The 10344-nt window shown below is 36.4% G+C and overlaps 2 pseudogenes; one reads left to right on the top strand and one right to left on the bottom strand.

The window, feature by feature from the left end:
- Positions 1-851: 851 nt before the first annotated feature.
- Positions 852-2166, bottom strand: LOC106505232 (olfactory receptor 4C6-like; annotated as a pseudogene).
- A 1052-nt stretch (positions 2167-3218) lies between these two features.
- LOC146399005 (prothymosin alpha pseudogene) lies at positions 3219-3543 on the top strand (annotated as a pseudogene).
- Positions 3544-10344: the final 6801 nt, after the last annotated feature.

Here is a 10344-nt window from a genome sequence, read left to right as displayed (position 1 = left end):
CTAATTCATCTCTGTCTACCTTAATCCTGTAAGTGTGTCAAATGTTATATCTATCTATATCTATATCATCTATAGCTATATCTACATATAGATAGGGAGAGTTGCTCTTTTCTCAGAAAAGATATATAACTTCAGGATATAGACATCAAATTCTAAAGTGTGTTGACATGAGTGATTCTTATTCTGCTTCTCTAAAGGTAGAAAAAAATTAGTAGAGAATTTTGGCAATGTTGTCTACCATATTAAATAGTAAACCACTAAATTGAAATTGTATTTTCTTCCAAAGCTTTCAAAAAGAATATTTGGCAGCATGAAAACTGGAAAAATTCTATTTCCTAAACAGTTTATTTTTCTATCCCAACTTTAACCCAATTTGTGAATTTGTAAATATTTTTTAAAAACTTTCTGTTAGACTTCTATTCATTCAATAATATGTATTTAGCAACTTCTGAGTGACTGGAACAGCAAGAGAAAATAAAAATAATCCCTGCCCTTCTAAGGACTACAAGCTTGTCAAGGGAAAACAGAGAAAATAAAAATTAAGATATATTTTTTAAAGTCTAGCTTGTGATTATTGATGCTAAGGGTTTAACCAGATGAAGGGTTAGAGTATAACTGAGGGGAATGTCTAGGGAAAGTCATCAGGGAAACTTGTCTAAAGAGTTGAGAGTTCATCTGAAAGTGGAAGAAATGAGATGGAGCCAGCCAAGCCAAAACTCTGGAAAAGAAATTCCAGCAGTGAGCAGAATAAGAAAAATAAAATCCCTGAAATGAGAAAGACTTAAATTATACAAAAGACAGGTTAAAAATGGAAGGAGGGAGAGAAAAGTGAGAAAGAAAGACAGAAGCCTCTAGAAAAGGAATGAAATACAAAATGTATTAAGAAGTAGGCAGTAACCTGATTTTACTGTCTTAACTTGATTTGCAGTCTTAATCAGATTTGTGTTATTGGTTGCTGTGTCCCAGTGGATTAGAATGAATGGGGATGGTGAGCCCTCATTGTCCTTTAGGAAAGATTTGCTCTTAGCATGTAAGTTAATGATAACACATGGTCTTTCTTTCATCCACAGTTTCCTCATGGCATTTTTCACCTCTGAATTCATCAAAGTATAGATCAAGGGGTTTAACATGGGTGCAACAATGGTAAAGGACACAGCCATTGCCTTGTCTATAGGATAAGTACCAACAGGACTCACATACAAGAAAATACATGGCACAAAGAACAAGACAACCACAATGAGGTGGGAGCCACAGGTGGAGACGATTTTATGCTGCTCTTCAGAGCTCTAAGACATGAGAGAGCAGAGGACGACCATATAAGAGGTGATGCAGATAAGGAAGATGGCCACACACATCACCACACTGTTGAGGATGACTAAGAGGCCCAGGAGGTGTGTGTCCATGCAGGCCAGTTTTAATAGTGGAAGCAAATCACACATAAAGTTATCAATGACATTAGGGCCACAGAAGAGTATTTGATACATGAAGAGAAGGTGTATTGTTGCATGCATGGATACCCCCACCCAGGATCCTCCCAGCAACAGGCAGAACACCTGAAGCCTCATGATTGTCATGTAGTGCAGGGGCTTAGAGATGGCTGCAGAGCTGTCATAGGCCATCACAATGAAAGAATGAGCCCCACCCCATCAAATAAGTGCTCAGTGAAGTGCTGGCCTGTACAACCTTCCAGCGAAATAGCAGCGCTCTCACAGAAGGAGTCCATAATCTTCTTGTGGGCAATGACAGAAGAGTAGGTCACATTGATGAAGGACAAAAGGTAAGGAAAGAACACATAGGACATCTCAGACTCTGACTTGCGACCATGAGAAGGTTTCCCAAGATGGTAGACACATACATGATTAGAAACACAGCAGAGAGTATTTCCCTTAGCTCTGGATTCTTTGTAATGCCCCAAAGGATGAATTCTGTCACATTGTTTGGCTTCTCTTTACTGTGGTCTGATGTAAGGGTCTCTCTCTGAGCTGGAAAACCTACAAAATAATATTATTTTTAATTAGTAATCATTGAGTATTTTGGACATTTTTTTGCATTCTGTCTCACATACTCTTGACATAACTTTTCCTCTGTCCATCAGTAGAGCAACTAACTGCTAATGATTATTCCCTTACAACAGCTTGATCCTGCTAATACCCCCAACAACACCATCTTCCACCAGTGTGTCTCTTGCTTAATTTCCTGAACCTTGCTGCTATAGACACTTAGAAGACATTATTTCATCACTCAAAATGGTAATATGAAATAATTAACATAAATTAAGGAATAATAAATAGGAGCCAGTGGATGAATGCTATCCAGCTTAACACAAACTTAGGTTCACTTTTTTCCTTCCTTTTTTCATTCTCTCATTTTTGCCTCTCTTGTTTTTCAAAATAAACTACCTAAACAAAAGCCCTTCCCTCAGCTGCTGTCTTTTAGGAACATCAAGCTGGGAAGATCACTTTAATTTATCACTACATAGATCTAATAACAAAGAACTCAGAACATTTCATATAATTTCTCATCTATTTTTTCCATATATTTATTGAGCCCTTAGGCTGTGCTAGTTGAAGCATCTAAAAGGCAGATAGGTTATATTCCAATGACTCTCTGCTTATTAAAAACTATACTCTTTGGAGTTGCTATCATGGTTCAGTGGTTAACAATACAACTAGGATCCATGAGGTTGTGGGTTTGATCCCTGGCCTCCCACAGTTGGTTAAGGATCTGGTGTTGCTGTAAACTGTGGTGTAGGTCACAGACACAGCTCATATCCTGTGTTGCTGTGGCTCCGCTGTAAGCCTGTAGCTGCATCTACAATTAGACCCCTATCCTTGAAACCTCCATATGCCATGTGTATGGCCCCAGAAAAGACCAAAAAAAAGCACACACCAAAAAACACTACGCTCTTTCCATCTACATTTCTTCCTCTCAAATTGGATTGTTATCACACACCGTGACTAGTCAATGAATATCTACTACATTTCAGCCAATGGAGTATTCTAAGAGATATTTTCTTCATTTTAGATATGACACTAATGTCTAGAAGGGTTAAAAAAAGAATGACACCAAGTTGTCATGGCTAGTAAACATTGGAAATCCAGGTTTTTCTGAATGAAACCATTACCTATAGCAAGCTATCTTGTTTCTCTTATGATCAGAGTCCTTGGACTCCCACATTTTTTTTAAATCCAGGGCATTGGATCACTGGGTTGCCCATCATGTTGGATATAGCTGTGGACAACAGCTCCAAGATCACCATGAAAGTCTTAAAAGAAGGAAGTTGGGGAAGAATTGGAGAATGGAAGTGGGGCACCTGCTAATGGGAAAGCTAATGAGAAAATTAGGGAGCTGGATGCTGACAATGAGGGAGAGGAAATGGAGGAAGAAGGTGGGGAGGAAGAGGAGGAGGAGGAAGGTGATGCTGATGAAGTGGATGGAAATGAAGATGAGGAGCTTGAGGCAGCTACAGGTAAATGGGCAGCTGAAGATGATGAGGATGATTGTGTTGAAACCAAGAAGCAGAAGACTGATGAGGATGACTAGACAGTTAAAAAAGGAAAAGTTAAACTTAATTAAAAAGGCCACCTTGACCTATTCACCCTGTGCTTCCCTTCTCAGAAGAATCCTAAACATGGTTACCTTCTAGGAGAGAGCCTCGACTGCCTGCCTGCCAGCTGGGGGCTGCCCTACCAGCAGATGACATGATCTCTCCACCACACAACCAAAACCACAACATGAATTTGCAATGGGGGAAGAAAAATGTATCCAAACTTCCAGGGCCCTCCTTTTTCTTCTTAAACTACTTTAGTAAGGAAAATTTGTTGATGTTTTTATTTACATTTCATATTTTTGTACATATTTAGGGGTCAGCCATTTTTAATGATCTCAGGTGACCAGATCAGATTTTGGAGCATTCTCTGTACTACTTCTGACTTTACTTGTGGTGTGATCATGTTCCTTATAATCTCAAAGGAGAAAAAAAAATGTAAAAAAAAAAAAAAGCAAACAAAACCACAACAAAACAATCTTATTCTGATATCCCAATAACTTTTTTTGTGTATGTACTTAGTTGTACCATAAGATGAGATGCTTTAAAAAGGCCAAAAATAAAATATTTCTTTTTTCATTTTTTTGTCTATGAAGTTGCTCTTTATTTATATTTTGGCCTGTTTGATGTGTGTGTGAAACAATGTTGTCCAATAAAAAAACAGAGTTTTGTTTTGCTGTGTTGTTCTAACAAAAAAAAAAGAAAAAAAGAAAAGAAAGAAACACAAATTCCTGACTGTTGAACTATACCACTGAGGAAGTGATCAGTGGCCCCTATTTGCTAAATATAATGTTTTACTATAGTCAAATGATATGGTAAAATAACCACTTTAATAGAAAACTCTCCTCTTCCAGGAATACTTAAGCAGAGGCTGCCTGTCCCTTGATGGGAATATGTAGAGACCATTGCTTTAAATAGAGAGGTAAACTATGCATTCTCTAAACCCTCCTTAAATACCCACAAACTCATTCTTTGAATCATCCCTCTTACTAAGCAAAGCATCCAACTTCCAGGACAATTTTTGCAAATTTACAATATGGATTAACTGCAACATTTCCCATATCCAGCCCAAGAAACTAAAAATAAAAAAATAAAAAAATAAAAAATAAAAATAAAAAAAATGTCTTGAACAATCTAAGTGAAGTAGGAAGGACAATAGTCTTGGAAATCAGGACAGTTGTGTCTTATTCCATGTTGTCTTTCTAACTCCTGGAATGTGTGTTTTACATTGCTCACCACTCTGGATCTCAGTTCCTTCATCTGGAGAACAAGGCAGTTGTGGTTGATGAGTAGAAAAACTAGGATTTCAAAGGAGACATGTTAGGGACCCTATCCTTCATAAAGACAGCAGCTCAGCTTTTATCTCCATTAAATGCTCACATTTCCAAGTAAGATCTCCTTTGTGCCCTTTCATGACTTAAACTATTTCAAAACAAAGTACCCCAGAATATATAACAGTGCCATTTTTATCTTAAAATCTATGAGTTCACTGCAAATATCTCTTGACTGCTGGTTCATATCTCAATTTCCCAGTCAGAGATTCAAGACAGTCCCACATAAGTGTCATCCTTATATTTTTCTATGATTCCCTCTCACTTTAGTCAGGCCCACCACTTACTACCAGGACACACTTCAGTCTCTTTTGTAGAGTAGGAAAGGCCATGGGTTCAAAAGTGTGAAAACTTGCTTTTCACTGCGATCAAGTCACTTACTACACATAAGACAAGGAAATATATGACATCATGAAATCAAAAATATGTATATTTTAACATTTGGTAAATTATCTCTTGAAATTCTGAAGCACATTTCATTGCCATGGTGTATTAAAGAGTAATTTTCCCTACAGCCTTACCAATATTAAATATTATCATTCTTGAATATGTTAACCAAACAGTAATGTGAACCAACATCTCATGTTAACTTGACGTCATTCAATTATTCATTAATAGAACTTTACTAATGACATAAATTAATGTATCATGGGTTTCAAGATAAAGTTAAACTCAATATAATGTCTATATAGAGATATATAAACTATACATATATACAAATCAAACTAATAATAATACATCATTCAGTATGTATTATGAGCCAAATATTTTGTTAATACTTATACATGTTTTCTCACTTACTCCTAATATCTAGTTGTGATAAAACATACTTTATCATTGAGATAACTGCTTTATATTTCTAATAAGTAATTTGCTTAAGACTGTACAGTTACTAATTAATAAAGCTTGGATATGAATCTAAGAAGCCAACTCTAGATCTGACATGTTTTTCTTGTATTTGATTTTCTGATTTAGTCAATAAAATCATGCATAACAGTAAAGTGAGAGTTATGTCTTCAGATAGAGCCTCGAGCTTGACATTTTTAAGGAGCAACAATGCCTTCTGAGAAGACATATGCCCAGGGCCCATGCATCATCAACAGACTATGTCTCTAATGAAGGGCTTTTAAAGTGTTATTTCTGTTCATTAGTCTTCTTAACTCACTCTTATTTCCTTGAAAATGAGTGGGAGAGTAGCACATTTTTAGAATGGAAATTATTATGCCATTGTATATAAAAAAGTCTATGCATTCTTTGAATGTTTCCAGATGGAGGAGGCTTATACCCTGAACAGCTTTCTTGGTTTCACCACCCCATCCTTGAGCAAATAATCAGCATCACTTCAGCACCAACAGAAACACCTGTGAGCAGAGCATCTCACAAATAAATTGTGTTTTTGCATAGAGAGAGAGATGTCTTTTTAAAGCCAACTTTTAATCATCTTTGAAAAGTTAGAATCATTGGCTGATTAAAATAGAAAGAAAATCATGATGTAAAGTCTTTCTTAAAGGTGGTTAGTACAAAAATAAAATTTAAGGAAAGTGGTACAAGAAGAAAGCAGAAATATATATATATATATATATATATATATATATATATATATATATATATATATAACATGTTTATACTACAAACAATCACACACATGCACACAGAAAATGGCATACAAGAAGGAAAACTTAAGATTGTCTAAAACTAGGAAGATCCCATTGTGGCTCAGTGGCATCTATGAAGATGTGGGTTTGATCCCTGGCTTAATTCAGTGGGTTAAGGATCTGGCACTGCCATGACCTATGGCATAGGTCACAGATACAGCTCAGACCTGGCATTGCTGTGGCTATGGCATAGGCTGACAGTTGCAGCTTGGATTTGACCTCTAGCCTGGGAACTTCCATATGCTGTAGGTGTGCCCCTACAAAGCCAAAAAGGGGAAAACAAGTTTAAAACTACGCTTACATCAGCAACTCCTTTTCCTCAAGTTCTAAGACACATCTCTGAAACATAAACATATTCTTTTACTCATTAACCTCATGATCTGAATAGAGAAAAAATGTAGACACTTAAGTATTGATAATTTGCCAAAAGAGATCAAAGTAAATTAAACTAAAAATACTAGATAGCTCAATGCTCTCCATCCTGAGGTTATGATTTGTTTATACAGACCAAACAGATGAACTACCGACACATTGCCAATATAATTGTGCATTCATGTATTCAGTTATTTCAATGATTTCAAAATAGTAGTTCTAATTAATAAGACCATGTTTAATACTCAAAAAGTTGTTAAAATCATCTCCAAAACTCAGTCTCATGCCACCTCTGTGACCTCTAAAAGAAAGTTATCTGACAGTCCCTCTAAATATAAGGCAGAGATGTGTCAGGATATGCAAAGTTCGGGCTCCACCCAGGATGTACTTACAGAAACTTTTATCTGTAAAAGAGCTAAGAACCATGACACATTAGAGTTTCAACTTAGCAAATCTAAGCATGGAGGCAAGAAAATCAGGACCTTCACTTGGATTAAAATTATCTAATCACAATGGGGAGTTATTTTGATATACTAGAGTTTCTAATGATTTTAAAGAAGGATTTAAAACAGATGTCTTAATTGTACAAGGACTTATATAGAAAACAATACTTGCAGATGGCAGAGGGATTCAAGGTTCATCTAAATAAGAAAACTTGCCAAAAAAATAAATAAAGAGATAAAGGAAAATAAAAAGGGAAAAAAGGAAGAGAAAAAAGGCAGCCAGATAAGCTGCTTATAAAATCATTTGGGTAACTGTGCCTGTCTTTTAGCTGTATTTGAGTTTAATTTGTAAAAATTTTCAAATCAACATCTTAGAAGAAACACCATTACAAAAATGTACTCCTTTTGGCAATAGACCTGGACTCAAATAGGGCAGAGAGTCATTTTAAAATAACACAGGACTTCAAAATGTGTAGACTTGCATCATTTCATTTGCATCTCTTTGAGGCTGTGTCTCTACTGACTGAGGCTCTAACCACCTTACCACTGAATTAACATCCAGCTCTGCAATGATCCACTTTTCCCAGGAGAAGAAATTCACTGGATTCAGGCCAAATTGAGGCTCAACAAACACAAAACCATATCATAGTATTAACCATTCATTTCTTCTTTTTTTCCCCATGGCACCCAGGGCATGTGATATTTTTCTAGCCAGGGATTGAATCCATGCTGCGGATGTGACAATGCTGGATCCCCAACCATTCAATTATTGTTCAAAAATTAATCTTTCTTCTTTGTTAGAATGATCACAAAATGACTCATCTGTATGAAAATACAGATGAAGAAAAGTCAAGAGGACCTGTTCTTGGCCAACCACCCAGCACCAGACTGAAATTTTCTATCACTTAATCTGGTGCTCTCTACCTTTTTTAAGACTGTTGTTAAAATAATAGCACCTCTAACTGCAGGATAACTGTCATTAGAAAGGATTTTTAAATGTTCCTCAGGCAGAAAAAAAAGGACAATTTTTTTTTCTCACTGCATAACAGTATTCTCAAATGACATGTTTTTGATGTAGAAATATTTTAGGTCATAAATTCCAATCTTTTTCAATTTTTGATAGTTAGAAATATCAATGTTCTGCAATTCTCACACACATCATGGTTTACAACTGGTTCATAAACATAGTTGAGCATACACTCAGGGAAGTCTCCTGAGAAGCCAGTGTCTCTCAGTTTTATTGAATGTGATATTCCTAGGTGATGGGCTGACCTCTGTGCTTAGATTACCATTACTAACAGTCCATTCACTCCATGTTCTTTTCTAACCATTCATACATGAGTTAGGGCAGTATTCCTCAATCTTCTTTGCACTATTGCCCACATCTAGTGATTTTTTAGACACTCAGACCCTTTATTCTTGCCCCTTAAAATATTGATACCAGAAATATACTGCCTGATTATGTGACTTGTGTATATCTATGGTTTATATATAAAAACAGATATTTATTTTGATATTCTGAAAAACCAATTTTCCTACTTGGGGAAATATGTGCCCATTATTTTTTTTATCTTTTGTCTTTTTAGGGCCACACCAATGGCATATGGATGTTCCCAGGCTAGGAGTCAAGTCGGAGCTGTTGCTGCCAGCCTATGCCAGAACCACAGCAATGCCAGATCCAAGCCATGTCTGCTACACCATAGCTCATGGAAATGCTGGATCCTTAACCCACTGAATGAGGCCAGGGATCAAACCTTCAACCTCATGGCTTCTAGTTGGATTCATTTCCTCTGAGCCAGGATGAGAACTCCTGTTCTCATTTCAAATACATGTGCTAGAGCAACCTACTTATTTGTTAAAAAGGGAAGGTGGCACAATATAGTTAATTAAACTCAGCCCTAACTGAAATTCTTGCTGTGCTTCAAACAACTACACACATCTGTATATAATTCTCTCCTGATCAACCTCTTATAAGATGTTTTCCATCAGACCCGTTGCTAAAAAAATTATATTTTTATTTGATTATTTCTTTATTATCCACCTATAACCCACTAATTTTAGTTAAGTTCTAGTTAATTCCATTAGAATTAAATTTGTGTCATTTTCATTCAGAGTTGAGCATTTTGTTCCCACAACTCTCTGGACCACTGTAGGCCCTGCAAAGTTTCTTTTTTTTTGTTTTGTTTTGTTTTATATTTTATTTTATTTATTTATTTTTTCCTTCATTTTTTATTACACAAATGAATTTATCACATCTGTAGTTGTATAATGATCCTAACAATCTGATTTCACAGGATTTCCATCCCATAGTCCAAGCACAGCCCCCCACCCGCAAAAATGTCTCCTCCAGAGACCATAAGATTTTCAATGTCTGTGAGTCAGCATTTGTTCTGAAAAGAAGTTCCGTCTGTCCTTTTTTCAGATTCCACATGTCAGTGAAAGCATTGGATGTTGGTGTCTTCACTTAGCATGATAGTTTCTAGGTCCATCCATGTGGCTAAAAATGCCGGTATTTCGTTCTTTTTAATGGCTGAGTAATATTCCATTGTGTATATTTACCACTTCTGCTGGATCCACTCCTCTGTCGATGGACATTTAGGCTGTTTCCATGTCTTGGCTATTTTAAATAATGCTGCAATGAACATCGGAGTACATGTGTCTTTGCGAGTCATGGTTTTCTCTGGATAGATGCCCAGGAGTGGGATTGCTGGATCAAATGGTAGTTCTATGTTTAGTTTTCTGAGGCATCTCCATACTGCATTCCACAGTGGTTGCACCAATTCACAATCCCACCAACAGTGTACTAGGGTTCCTTTTTCTCCACACCCTCTCCAGCACTTACTATTTGTAGACTTTTGGATGATGGCCATTCTGGCTGGTGTAAGGTGGTACCTCATAGTGGTTTGGATTTGCATTTCTCTAATAATGAGTGACGGTGAACATCTTTTCATGTGTTTTTTCAGCCATCTGTATGTCTTCTTTGGAGAATTGTCTGT

Source organism: Sus scrofa, chromosome 10, assembly GCF_054392235.1.
Source record: "Sus scrofa isolate SSC_HxYL_T2T_F1_AM1 chromosome 10, Sscrofa_HxYL_maternal_Yorkshire_Landrace_v2.0, whole genome shotgun sequence".
Taxonomy (NCBI): domain Eukaryota; kingdom Metazoa; phylum Chordata; class Mammalia; order Artiodactyla; family Suidae; genus Sus; species Sus scrofa.
Note: the sequence above shows the minus strand (reverse complement) of the source record. Positions and strands in the feature narration are given on the sequence as shown.